Source organism: Calypte anna, chromosome 7 (assembly GCF_003957555.1).
Source record: "Calypte anna isolate BGI_N300 chromosome 7, bCalAnn1_v1.p, whole genome shotgun sequence".
In the NCBI taxonomy this organism is placed as follows: Eukaryota; Metazoa; Chordata; class Aves; order Apodiformes; family Trochilidae; genus Calypte; species Calypte anna.
The window spans coordinates 28,753,090-28,766,488 of NC_044253.1; the positions used below are offsets into that span (position 1 = coordinate 28,753,090).

At 37.4% G+C, this 13,399-nt stretch overlaps 1 protein-coding gene across 1 annotated transcript in view; it reads right to left on the reverse strand.

Annotated features, from left to right (window-relative positions):
* PARD3B (par-3 family cell polarity regulator beta) overlaps positions 1–13,399 on the reverse strand; it is a 385,985-nt gene that overhangs the window by 328,542 nt on the left and 44,044 nt on the right. The window lies entirely within an intron of this gene.

Genomic DNA, 13,399 nt, shown 5'->3' on the forward strand with positions numbered 1-13,399 from the left:
TCATTTCCAGTTAGTCTCTTAAAACAAGAAAACCCCAAAAAGTCTCTTAAAACAACCCCCCTGCCCCCCCCAAAAACAACCAAAAACTACAAAAAACCCACAACAACAAACCACCCCACAAAAAAAAAAAAAAAAAAAAATCCATCCCCTGAACTTAAAAAAAAACATTAATAAAGAGAAATACCACCCCTTCTCCTCCCAAGAATTCCTACAAATAACATGGGAAAGTTAATGAGTACTTCTAAGTTACTTGAAATGAGCTTTGATACTGCCACTGAGTACTGGTATTAGTGGTATCCTGCAGCTACAACACTGATGTAAAACCTGCTTACATTTCCCAAGTTAGAATTCTGTCATTAGATCTTAAAAGGAGGATCAGGAGGAGTTCAGAAAGCAAGGAGGTCTGATCTGTCTCTCCCTGGGTGACCTATCCAGGTTGTGACATGATCTACATTGAAAGTCTCTGATTCCAAATACAAGTCTTTGAAGCTGAAGCATCAGAATGAAAACTAATGAGCAAAAGCTAAAACACAATTCAGGAATATCAAAAATTGCAGGCTTTATCTTAATGAAAAAATGCTTTTATTCAGATACATGTGCCTTAACTCAAGCTTAACACTGTGCAAACATGTCTGCTGGATAAAGACTGAAGTGTAGTTTGGTGAAGTTTTAGAGTGAGTTTTGAAGCTGCTAACAAGCAAAAATAATAATTAAAAAATCCCCAAACAGTCCCATACTGCAGTAACACTTTTGTTGGTGATGCAGAAATGTACCAATTCTGGCTCAGCAAACATTGTCCTCTGATAAAAGAAGAGCTCAAGCTGTGAAGCCAAGACATAATCCTGCTGGTGTGAACAGGTAACACACTGCCTGGCCTTCCAGTTTGGGAACACTCTTAACAACACTGCCTCAAGAAGCACTACTTACAAATATGAGGTGCAGATGTAATAGTGATCAGGATCCTGAACTGGGAAAAGTACAGACTGATGAGATGACTCAAGTATTTATTGTTAACATGACTTTAATGCTTTCTTATTTTGATAAAGAAAAACTGTGACACTAACAAGCAAAAAACCCAAAACCAACCAAACAAAAAAAAAACCCCACCATCACCAAAAAAACCCCAAACCTATTAACATTGAGGAGCATTGCTGGGAGTTCTTGCAAGCTACTGCTTGGACAGGAGCTGGTCATCTGAAACACACCATACACCTGCAAATTCAGACATCCAGGGGACATCAACCAACAATGATTTTCAGGACTGCACACCTTTTTTCCTTTTCCTTTTCCTTTCCTTTCCTATCCCTTTCTTCTTCCCTTTTTCCTTTCCTTTCCCTTTCCTCTTTCCTTTTTCCTTTCCTATTTCTTTCCTCTTTCCTTTTTCCTTTCCTATTTCTTTCCTCTTTCCTTTCCTTTTCCTTTCCTCTTTCCTTTCCTTTTCCTTTCCTCTTTCCTTTCCTTTTCCTTTCCTCTTTCCTTTCCTTTTCCTTTCCTCTTTCCTCTTTCCTCTTTCCCCTTTCCTCTTTCCTTTCCCCTTTCCTCTTTCCTTTCCCCTTTCCTTTTTCCTTTCCTTTCCTTTTTCTTCTTCTTTTCCAAAACCAGTATTCTTTTGATTCCCCAATTTCACAACTTCTCAACCCAAGTCTAAGGAGCCAGGAGGGGGGGGAGGTGACAAGCACCTGTGACTTCTCCATCTGTTCTGACCCAGCAGAGCTCAGTCAGTCCCGCTCTGGAAGCCACAGGAACAGCAAGCCCTGGCTGCCTTTGGAGAAAACACCACACAGGCTCAAAACTAAATTCAGCAGAGCCCCCAACAGCTGGAAATTACCATGCACCAGCTTCTCACGTGCTGTCATAACACAGTCATAGCCTAATACTCACTGCTGTTACCAAGAAAAGGCAAACGATGAAATTATAGAGAAGAATTTCAAAGGCAATTTTACCCATGTAAAAATAATGAGAAATCTACAAACTGACTGTTCTCTTCATAACAGTGCAACCAAAAAATCCCATATCAGGCATCAGATGAAATAAAACACATTCTGTTTTCAGTGACAATTCTATAAACCACATAAAATAAACAGCGTATGACATTTACCATATCTGAATTCCTACAACCCCTTCCCATGCTGAACTTTAGGAGAGATTGAAGTTCAAGTGATTTCCTTTCATTCTGTGAAAGGAAACAAAACCATAGAAGCCAATGGGCAAGAATGCCAAGTATCTGATAACTGGCACCTCCATTGCAGAGGTTTTCATGCAGAACTTGCCCTGCTAATGTGGAGCAAGGTCAGGAACAGGAGCCTGGTGACACTCGAAGGAACATAATTTAAAGATGAAAACTTTTTTCTTTTAAACCAACTTTACAAACTGATTTCCCATGACAGAGCAGGGTCTTTTCATCTACTAAAGCAGATACCTTTAAGATTAATAGCTATTTGTGTTCCAATAACCAATTGTTGTTAGAAGTTAATGGTACACACTTAAAGTCTAATAAATATTAGTAATATGAAAAAAACCCCTAGTGGAAGCATGCACTGTATCAACTTAAATAAAAGGAGCATAACAGGAAAGAGCACAGATTTTCAGTCTAGAAAGCAAGAACTAAGCTGTATCATCTTCTAAGATGAATCCTTAAAGACAACTGAGAGGGAAAGGAAAAGCACACATGCTCTTACCAGAAATTCCAGGTTATAAATATAAGAATATAAATATATATATAAATATAAGATTGTTTCCAAGTATTCCTTGGTTCCTGTGCTGCTGCTTTAGGAAAAGTTCTAGACACATGTGAAACTGGTTAGAAGGAAAAATGTGCCACTAATAAAGCTGATTCCAATTATGAGACTACCAGCTATCAAAATGAACTTTTCTTATGCTGATTATAGGCTTATCCAGTCAACATAACATAAATTTCCCAAACCATTACAAGAAGTAATAATATTCTCAGCAATAATTTCAGAAATAACTGAAAATAAGACTTGAGTCCCTTCTGGGGAACAATGACTTCAGAGCTACAAAACTTCCTCACCTCAGGATTCATGTTTCCTTAGCTTTGCTTTCCTTAGGGAAAGTCATGCCCCCTGTATAAACAGGGTCCCCAAAAAAACTATAACACTGAGTGCTGGATTTCAGATTTCTGGGTTTACTACAAGTGAAAGAACACTACTTCTAAATGCTATTGCTACCAAGGCTGGAGGTGAGACCTCTAGCTTGGGTATTCTGAGAGGTGGGGAAAGATAAACCAGTGTTGGTGGATAGTTTTAAACACCTCTTTTTCATTTTATTACACTTCCTCTTTCCTCCTAAGGTTTCACACTGCCCTTTGCTTTGTGTTCTTCAGAAAGTCTCAGTACTGAGACTTGCCAGGTCTGCTAGAATCCAGGAAGAAAAATGTCCATTGTCTAAACTGGGAAGTTCTTATCAAAACCTGTAAAATTCTTGACAATGTAACATTTAGTAACTTTTAAAATTTCTTCTTCCTGCTTTGTTTGTATCTTTATACCAATATTAATACAATATATATTAGAATAAAATTAAATTTCTAGTCATTACTCTTTATTTTTTTAATTGGTCGGGTGGGTTGCACTTCAAACATGATACTGTATGAAATGGGATCCGGGCCCAGCCAGTCATTCTCCCCCTTTTTCCACACTGTACATTTACTTAATGGAAAAAAATTTCTTCATGCAGTGTTAACATCAAGGAATTGCTTTTATTTAAAAAAGCAAGAAAACATAACCCTGAATTCATTTTGTCTCAGGCAGAACTGTCACTGGACAGAAAAATCATAATAATAAAGAATTACAGTCTTATTACAGTCTTTCTTACAATTGCTGCTTTGTGCTTAGTCTACTGCAAAAGTGTGAATGTGTATAAAACCCAGTATGTCCTTAAGTGGTAGAAGTAAGTGGTGGAAGAAGCTTGAAATAAGTTTATCACTGTGGAAAAAACTTGAGATAAGTATCATGTGTTGTGTGGCCTTTACTTTTGGCTAACTTTTCTTAAGATAGACTTTTTCTTTTTTTTCTTTTCCTTTCCTTCTTTCCTTTTTTTATTTATTTATTGTTGTGGTTTTCTTGTTTTGGTTTTTTTTTTTGTTGGTTGGTTGGTTGCTTTTTTCTAAATAAACTACATCATATGGATAGACACTGTTATTAAATAGTGTCAGAGAGTTCATACTCTCAGAAAAAGGAAATCACTATCTCCTCCTTTATAAAGCAGTGGCTCTGGTTTAAACCTGTTATATTCATAACCTAATATAAACACAGGGAATTACACTCACCTACATACAACCAATTATTAAAAAATACAAATGCATGCAATTAGCCACAGCATTTTACAGTGAGGAGAAATGTTACCATTAGTAAAAGCTTTCTTTTAAACCCTCCCACCAAGTCAATTATCACCTACATGTCAATTCTACATATAAAAAATTACATAATACAGAACTGCATATTCTAATGCTCAGTTTTAGAACATGCATGCAATTTCATTTGCACAAACAAATGCTTAGTAACCTCATTTCCTGCACACTGATGAACACTTATTGAATTTCCCACCGTTTATATGGGGATTTCAGCTACAAAGAGAAGCCTTAAAAAAATATTGCCGGGTCCTGCACTTTGGCCACAACAACCCCATGCAGCGCTACAGGCTGGGGACAGAGTGGCTGGAGAGCAGCCAGGCAGAAAGGGACCTGGGAGTCTGCATTGACACTAAACTGAACATGAGCCAGCAGTGTGCCCAGGTAGCCAAGAAGGCCAATGGCATCCTGGCCTGTATCAGAAACAGCGTCACCAGCAGGTCCAGGGAGGTGATTCTGCCCCTGTACTCAGCGCTGGTTAGGCCACACCTCGAGTACTGTGTCCAGTTCTGGGCCCCTCAGTTTAAGAAGGATGTAGAGGTCCTGCAACAGGTCCAAAGGAGGACAACCAGGCTGGTGAAGGGACTCGAGCACAGGCCCTATGAGGAGAGGCTGAGAGAGCTGGGGCTGTTCAGCCTGAAGAAGAGGAGGCTCAGGGGAGACCTCATTGCTGCCTACAACTACCTGAAAGGAGGGTGTAGCCAGGTGGGAACTGGTCTCTTTTCACAGACGACCTTCAACAAGACAAGAGGACACAGTCTTAAGTTGTGCCAGGTTTAGGTTAGATATTAGAAAGAATTTCTTCACGGAGAGGGTGATTAGGCTATGGAATGGACTGCCCGGTGAGGTGGTAGATTCTCCGTCCCTGGAGACATTTAAAAAAAGACTGGATGTGGCACTCAGTGCCATGGTCTAGCAACTGCTCCGGTGGGTCAAGGGTTGGACTTGATGATCTCTGAGGTCCCTTCCAACCCGGCTAATTCTATGATTCTGACCCCATTACCAGCCTGCTTGCATTAGTTCTAGATACAGTAACATCTCAATAACAGTAAGCACAGATCATTGCTTTGTTCACACCTATTGAAGGCCTACAGAATTACATCTTTAAACTTGTATCTGTTTCAAGAAATAAACAACTACACAATATAATTACTAGCAAAATTAATGACCCAAATACACAGAAAATGAAAGCTGAAAATTGCACCCAAGCAAATGTAAAACATAAAATCCATCCCCCTAAATTTCTTTAAAGCATCTACACGTTGCCAAGACTACTTTGTGAGGATGTGTTTTATTTCCATGAACCTAGCAGCTTTCCTTCTTCAAGTGGATGATTCTAGCTTTGTCACCACATCAGTGCCTCTTCACCTCTACATTATTAGTGCTGGGAATCAAATCTTAATTGTTCAGATTTGGATGTCTCTGCTACACTCCAATAAAATGAACTAAGTTTCATCATTTTCAATCTCATTCTGAAAAGCACTTGTCTGCATCACACATCTACATTTAATAAAAGACAAATTAAGGACAGTCTGAGCTGTGGCACACTTTATTAAAAGGAATATCAGAATTTTATTAAGACACCAACATTGAGAACATCTGCATCTCATCAGTGTCATGAAATTCTTACAGCTATACAAACACATCAATAAACCACCTCTCTCTCTCACACACACACACACATACACACACAAAAAGTGCTGGCTACCTAAGTTGGATAATGTAGAACCCCTCCAATGTGAGTCTCTCCCACAAAACACAATCCCTGACAGGAACAGCCACAGAGCCAACCAGCTCAAGTTTGACAGACTTATATTGTACTCTTCAGTGAACAGGATCTAAGACTCATTTAAATATCTTATTTTTTTACTTTAAAAAAGCTTAAGACATGGTTATTCCAGTCTTACAGCACTGCAAAAAACTAACCACTGACATAAGCAGCCAAGGATCCTACATCAATTCAAGAAAGTGATTACTTTTCTGCACCATACATTTCCCCAGGGCTGCACAGGCTTGCAGGGTTTTTTTCTTGCTCCTCAATGTGGTCCCTCTTGGACTCACAAAGGGCAAGTACCAAAATCTTTAATGTCTTGTCTCTGTTATTTAGAAAGTGTATTTACAGGAAAATATATTTATCACTAATGTTCTGTGCCAAATATGTACTGTATTCAAGTTCTCAGAAGTAAGAACATGACTATTTTTTAAGTTACCCTGATGATTCCAAGGCTGAACTGCGAGCACAGCACATGCTGTAGAAGAGAAGATAAATTATCAGTGGTTTGGTTTTGTTTGGTTTTCTTAAAGGCAAGTTTTACAGATGGTCATAAAATGATAAATCTTTACACAGTTTTCATGACAGTCCAATGCTTAAATGCTATAGAACACTTAATATACACATACAAATACTAATGGGCTGATGCAGCCTTCAGCTCCAGAAGGACTGAAGGGCAAATAAACCAGCAAAATAAGCAGTAATATTGTATAAAAACTTGGTGGTTTGAGTATGTGGATTTTTCTAAGAACAAGAGATTGAACAGTTAAAAGGTACACGAGAGATGAGCCACATGATTTCATACATTAGCACACAAAACCCAAAACATCCACACACATTATGATATATTAATAATACCTGGAGATTTGCAATTACTGAACTTCATTATTCTTCAGACTGGAAAGCAGGATGAAAGGCTCACACGTGGCCTCTCCAGGAGGATAGGAGCATCCTGAAGGAGAAGGGAGCCTCTGAGCATACTGAGCTGTGCAGAACACAAGGCAGGCAGCTGACAAACTTCCCTGCTTCCCTCTCCCACACAGTGTCCTCAACAGGACAGTCAGAGGCTGAAATTCCCCACAGAAAAGAGGAGAACATACACAAACAGGCCTTGGAGGTGGCATAAAAACTTCTCCTGGGCAACAGTCGGATTCTAGAGTATCTGGTGTTACCCAAGAAGCTACTGAAACTGGCTGCTGAACTGAAAACAAACCTCCAAGATGGACACAGCAAAGAGTGGGCTCTTCGGGAATTTGTCTACCAGCCCTCCACACTCTGACATACTGATATTTATTCCTTTTAAGCACCTTAATTATTCTAGTTTCCATTTTAATAAAAAACAAAGCTTCCAAGATCCACAGTTCTGATAGAGAGAAATCGACAGATTGCTTGCAGAGAAAATAAAAATAATATGACCTGCAAACTTTGGTCAGCTTAACTCTGGCCAACTCAACATCTCCTAACATGTTTACACAGGCTCTAGTTATTAAAACACCACTAAGACAACAATATATGCATAAGAATTAAGTTTGTCTCACTCAAGATCAGTTCAAGGAGGCAACCATTCTATACTAAGTATTTATGTGAAAGTACCCTGGAAACTGTTTATCAGACTGACTAAAGAGACTGATTTTCCAGCAGAGAGTTCTGTCTCAGCAAGCCAGTGGCATCCTACCAGAAAAACACCTGCAGTCTGAACAACCTGAAATACAATTCTATAATACATGGCAGAGGGGAACAGAAGAACAAGACAATGACAGCATTAATTACTTGAACAGCTCAATGACTCACAAGCAGGGAAACATTCTTCCCACTGGCTAATCTCAACATTTTGATCCTTCCATCAAAAAAGTTTTTATTTCTACCCACTGGTTGGCTCCCTGTATGCCTGTTACTCACAAAGACTCTTTCTTTTGGTTTTCCTCAACTCCATTTTTTGGTCCATAGCACGATGGTTGTGATCTATTTCTTTAAAAACATCACAGTTGCAGAAATGGCCTCTTTTTCCAAAACAGAATAAAATGCACCCTAACACATTTGAGCAGCATCTTTATTTCCTGTAGTACTTTATATGGTACAGTTTCCACTGCATTTCACAGCTCTAGCAGTACAGAAAACATCAGGCTTATCATACGGAATTTGCTGTTTATATAATCCAATAATTTATCTCCCCACACTGACCTGTGCCAATGTGTATGATGAAATGTTAAGAGGATCTTTGGATACTCTTACCCTTCAAATCAGGTTTCCTTCTACTCTTCAGAAAAAAAAAATTATAAAGCATTTTAAGTCAGACACAGGAATGAGTGTAAACTCTATTCCAAAAGATAGGCAGACATCAATTCAATTATGTCATTAGCTGTACAAATATTTAATTCCCATTTTCATGCTATACATACAGGCCTTAAGAAGACTCTCTTCTTTTTCACCCAAGACAGTTGCATTTAACACTGTTCTGCAAAGACAATTTTTTTCAGTGCCTCACTTACCCATGTAAATCAACTCTAATATTAAGAAACATTATATAGTAGAAATATTCTGAAAATAAAACAAAAAGCCTGAAGGTATCTTATTTGTTATTTCAGCACATTTCACTCTTAAATTGTGAATCCACTAGAAAAGGGGGCAAAGTGTTTTGTATACAGTAACTTGAGAAAACAGGCAAGTTATTTGGTTTGGTTTGTTCTTTTCCAGCATTGCTTAATAACTCATACAAATACTCTGGAATCCTTGAAAACTTTGAGAGAGACCTTGAGAAAACTATTAGCCAATTTATCACATTGTTACTCAAAATTAAACCATGAGAATTCTAGATTTACAAACTTTCTTCATAAATTTAGACACCAACATTATTAGCTGTTGACTCTGGCCAATATTCTTTTAAAATATGAACTCCAGAATTTAAGCTATTAATCAACTGTTGCTGATCTTTCTGTAGTTATTCCTTAAAGGGTTACAGATCTGAAATACATGTAGTCTCTAATAGCCACAGGACACTGACAACCTTTCATGATTAGTTCCCTTAAGACCAAACTTGTGGTCTTAAGAATCCTGCAAAACAGTGATTACCTAAAGAAGCAGCCAACAAAATGACAGTTTTTTTCAAAAACTGTAACTTTAGGTTGTACCTTTGCACTCTAGCAGAAGAAGAACCCAATTCCTATGTTTTTTCCCCCAGCCCACACCAGCAGCCACCACAGCAGAGTTCCCACCATGGCAACACCAGGTAGGGTGATGACACCTTGGAGACAACTCTACCATCTTTTCTCTCCAACTCCTCCACGGTGGATTTTTTTTGTTTGTATTGTTGTTGGTTTGATTTAGGTTTTGGAAACTTTTTTTGTTTGGTATTTTTACAACATTCACTTCAATGAGTGCTTGGTTATTATTTTTAGTAGCAGTAGTGGGCTTTGGGTCTGTTTCTTAAACTGAAAGAATGCAGAGCTAATTAAAAAGCTGAAGTCACAACAAAAAAGCATTTAACTTGTCGACATTACACCAATTTTGAAACCAACAGTAGTTAATTAATTCATTTCTTAAATAATCTAGGATAAAGAGATAAGTTGGTTTTGTCTATGAATTGCTCTAAATATTCATCTTTTGCTTGCCTACTAGGGCTAAATCAGAGTTAAAATGGTTACTGTGGTTACAGTGATAGAGAAAGGGAAAAAATAATAGAAAAATTATTTAACCCTCAAAATAGAAATGAAAAGTCTGCACAAAAAAGTGAAACACTACTGATATTTACACAAAATAAAATACAGACCCAGAGATTATGCAGTTTCAGAAGAGGGCTCATGACCCCAGATCTCTGAGCAGTTGGGGTTTTTCTCCGAGATTTATAACATAAAAAATAACATATAACATACAAATATTTACACTTTTTTTTTTAAGAAAATAGCCATAAACATATTACATCTTGTTTACAATCATTATAAAACAAAAATCCTTTTTTATCAGCTAGTGAGAAGGGAAAAATAATGTTGAAATGGTTACACACAGCACCTAACACATGGAGGAGGATGTGAGTGGGACAAGGAACACACACAACCAACACTGATTCACTAAAGGCAAAATAGTATTAGTAAAACTTTCAAGTGAAATTGTATTGAAACTATTCTGTCCCAAAAAAGGTCCCACTAAATGGCATTGCTTGCACAAGAAGCACTAAAACATAACAGCAAAAACTCAGCTGAGGAGAGGTATAAAAAACTCAAAACCCAACAACCTTGAAACAGCATCTTTTTAATTCAAGCAACAATAATTAATAGTTCAGTAACAAACTGTAATTAACCATTGAGCCATACTGAAAAGTTATAAGAGAATCTCTCTCTCTCTCTCTTTCTCTCTCTCTCCTATCAGAGAGCTGGTTTCCTGGCAGCAATTCTAGCAAAATCTCTTCTCCAGCTTCCTAAAAGAGCACATCTACCCCAAAAAGGACACAGCTGCTGAAGTGGTAGCAAACCCAATGAAATCAGAACAAAGACTGAGTTCATTTTGAAGTTAAGAAGGAAATCTAGAAAATGCTGTAACTATCTTAATGGCCATTGCAGCAAAGACATGTAATAGAGGTGGTGTTTTCTCATGCACACAACATAACTCTTCTACTTCTTACTCTCATCTACAAAGCCAACCTAATTCTAGTTCTTCACCTAACAATAAATCTATTTAATTTTTTTATCTATTGCAAGTTTTTCCCCCATCCCTCACCAAAAACATTACAATTCACATCTCTATTACAGTGCAAAAATTATACAGTGACAACAACCATAAAGTGGCTTTTTAAAAACTAGAATTTCCATGTTTTCTATTATATGGTTTTGCTTTAATTAGCGTGGTTCAAGGAGTGGAAAATCATAATTCACTGCTTCTCACAGTAGACTGTCTTAATATTAAACCATCATATTCATTACTATAGGAAAAAGTTGGAGAACTAAGCATGTAATAGCCATACAGTAAGCATTAAACAAGCCCAAGCATAATGTTGCACACAAACAAGGAATTTTCCTAAAATGTAAAAAATATCTTATTTTGAGGATACTAAAGCAGCAGTGCCTTGTCCCACTTGCCTGTAGAAATTAAGAGTTGTAGCTAACACACATCTGGGCTAACACACATCTGGGACATGGTAGTCCAAGGAAGCATAAGTGTTGTAGCAAACCCTAAGCTTTCTACATTACCTGAGCCATCAGTTATCCAAGGCTGGAGCTGCAGAGAGTTAGCTGCAAAAAACCTATCCACTTTCAGCTGATGTTCCTACCAAAATTCAGTCTTCCTCCTCCCTGCAACAATCCAAGCATGGCCTCTAATGTCTGTTTGCATTTTGTCATCATAAAATAGCCAGATGCACCATGCAGCTTGAAAAATTTCCCCATTTGATTTCAGGAGTTTACCTGCATCATTAGTCTTTACTTTTGTGCTCTACAGACAAGCAATGACCAAAAAATTTATTTTTATTTAAAGAAATTATTAAATGCAAGCTATAGAGGCTGTGGAATTAGACATCAAACTCACATTTTTAATTATTTTTTATTGCCTGATTATATTGAGAATACACAACTCTCTGGCACAACTAGATATCTCTGTTTCTAACACTAGGGTGCTTGTTTTGAAGGTAAGCCTACCTTTTTTTACTATCATCTGAAGATGTACATAAAGGCAATACTGGATATTGAAATACAATTTAATAAATTATTTCTAGTTTGCTAGTTTGGAGAGAATCAGATCCAAAAGTCTTTCATAAAACAATATGGAAGCTATTTTAAATTCCAACAATTAGCTCCCTGCAATCTCTGTCCTGCAGCATTCTTACATCAAAATCATCTTTTTCATCTGCCTAAGCAGCACTTGAAGTTCTTCTGAAAAAAAGATCTGGTGTCTTCCAAAGTTCTGGGTCACTCTGTGACAACACAGGTTACGCATCCTTATGCACAAGGGGAAGAAAAATATATAAATCACTTGAGATACTTCCTCTTTCTGCTCCTGACTTCATTATTTATTGTATATGTAAATGATGCCAAAGACATCTCATATTCTTATATAAGAGAAATCATCCACAATACCCAGCAGCCTGTTGAGATGCTGTTAAAGAGCACACCTATAAAGAAGGGCAGAGAGATGCAGACCAGGTATTCTACAGACACTGAGCTGTTTTTTTCATTATTAGTTTTGTTTCTGCCTCAGGGCAACTGTTGAGTTCTTTCCACCTCCCACTTTTTCTAGAAGTAAATACAACCTTCCAGTGTTTTTCTTTTCAACAGAAATGGGAGTCTATGAGACATGGGAAAATATGAGGGGGAACATCACTGCTGTCATTTGGAATCTGCCCAGAAGCAGAAGGGTAGAGAAAATGAGATTACATGCAACATGGCTTTCTGGTCCACCACTAATGTAGGAGATTCACCCCATTACAGTAAGAAAAATAAATCTCCCCTTTTCTTGTTCTTCCTCCACTAATGCTGTACTAACCTGAAGCTCCAAGTTATCTAAGAGTAAAAGCCCTTTCCATCAAATCAATATCTTTAAATATAAATGTAACAGTGAAAATTTCCATGCATTTGAACAGATTTTTTTCAAAAGTAGAGAAATCCTATATGAAACACAAAAGCAATCAACTGCTTAATCTCACAGAACTACTTAATTGAAAAATGAGATACTGTAACAAAACTATTTTTAAGCATTAGTTACACAAGTGCTGGCTCATTTGTCCACTCTCTTAAGAGGCTTGGTCTCAAAGAGGTCCCTACTGGGCCTTCCTTTAGGATAAACAACCAAAAAAAAGTCTCTATTTATCTAGAGTACACAAACACACAGAAATACAGTAAACAAAGAAAAGCACAATTCAAAGTTCAGCCATTCTAGACAGGTATGGCTAAAGATCATGAAAAAAAATTCCTTAGGGACAGCAAAAAACCAACAAATAACACTGCCCAATATCCTGAGATGTTGACTCAGATCAAGAATGAGAGTTAGTATGAAACTAATAGAAAAGCTTTTAAACTCTTTTCATCTTGTTATTTAAAATATCATCCTAGGATTAAATCCTTGGATTTTATAAGCACCTGCACTGAAGTTCAGTTGAACTAGTTTAATGAAATTTGACATCTCAGGGTTTTCTTGCAGAAGAAGCAGATGTGGAACTGACAGAATTGAATGCTGTTATTGTAAGGCTCTACAGGAATAAACTGCTGAGCTACAGTCTAGTAATAACAGCATATTCTTAGAGCTAAATAAGTCCAATACTCTTGTCATCCATCATCCTC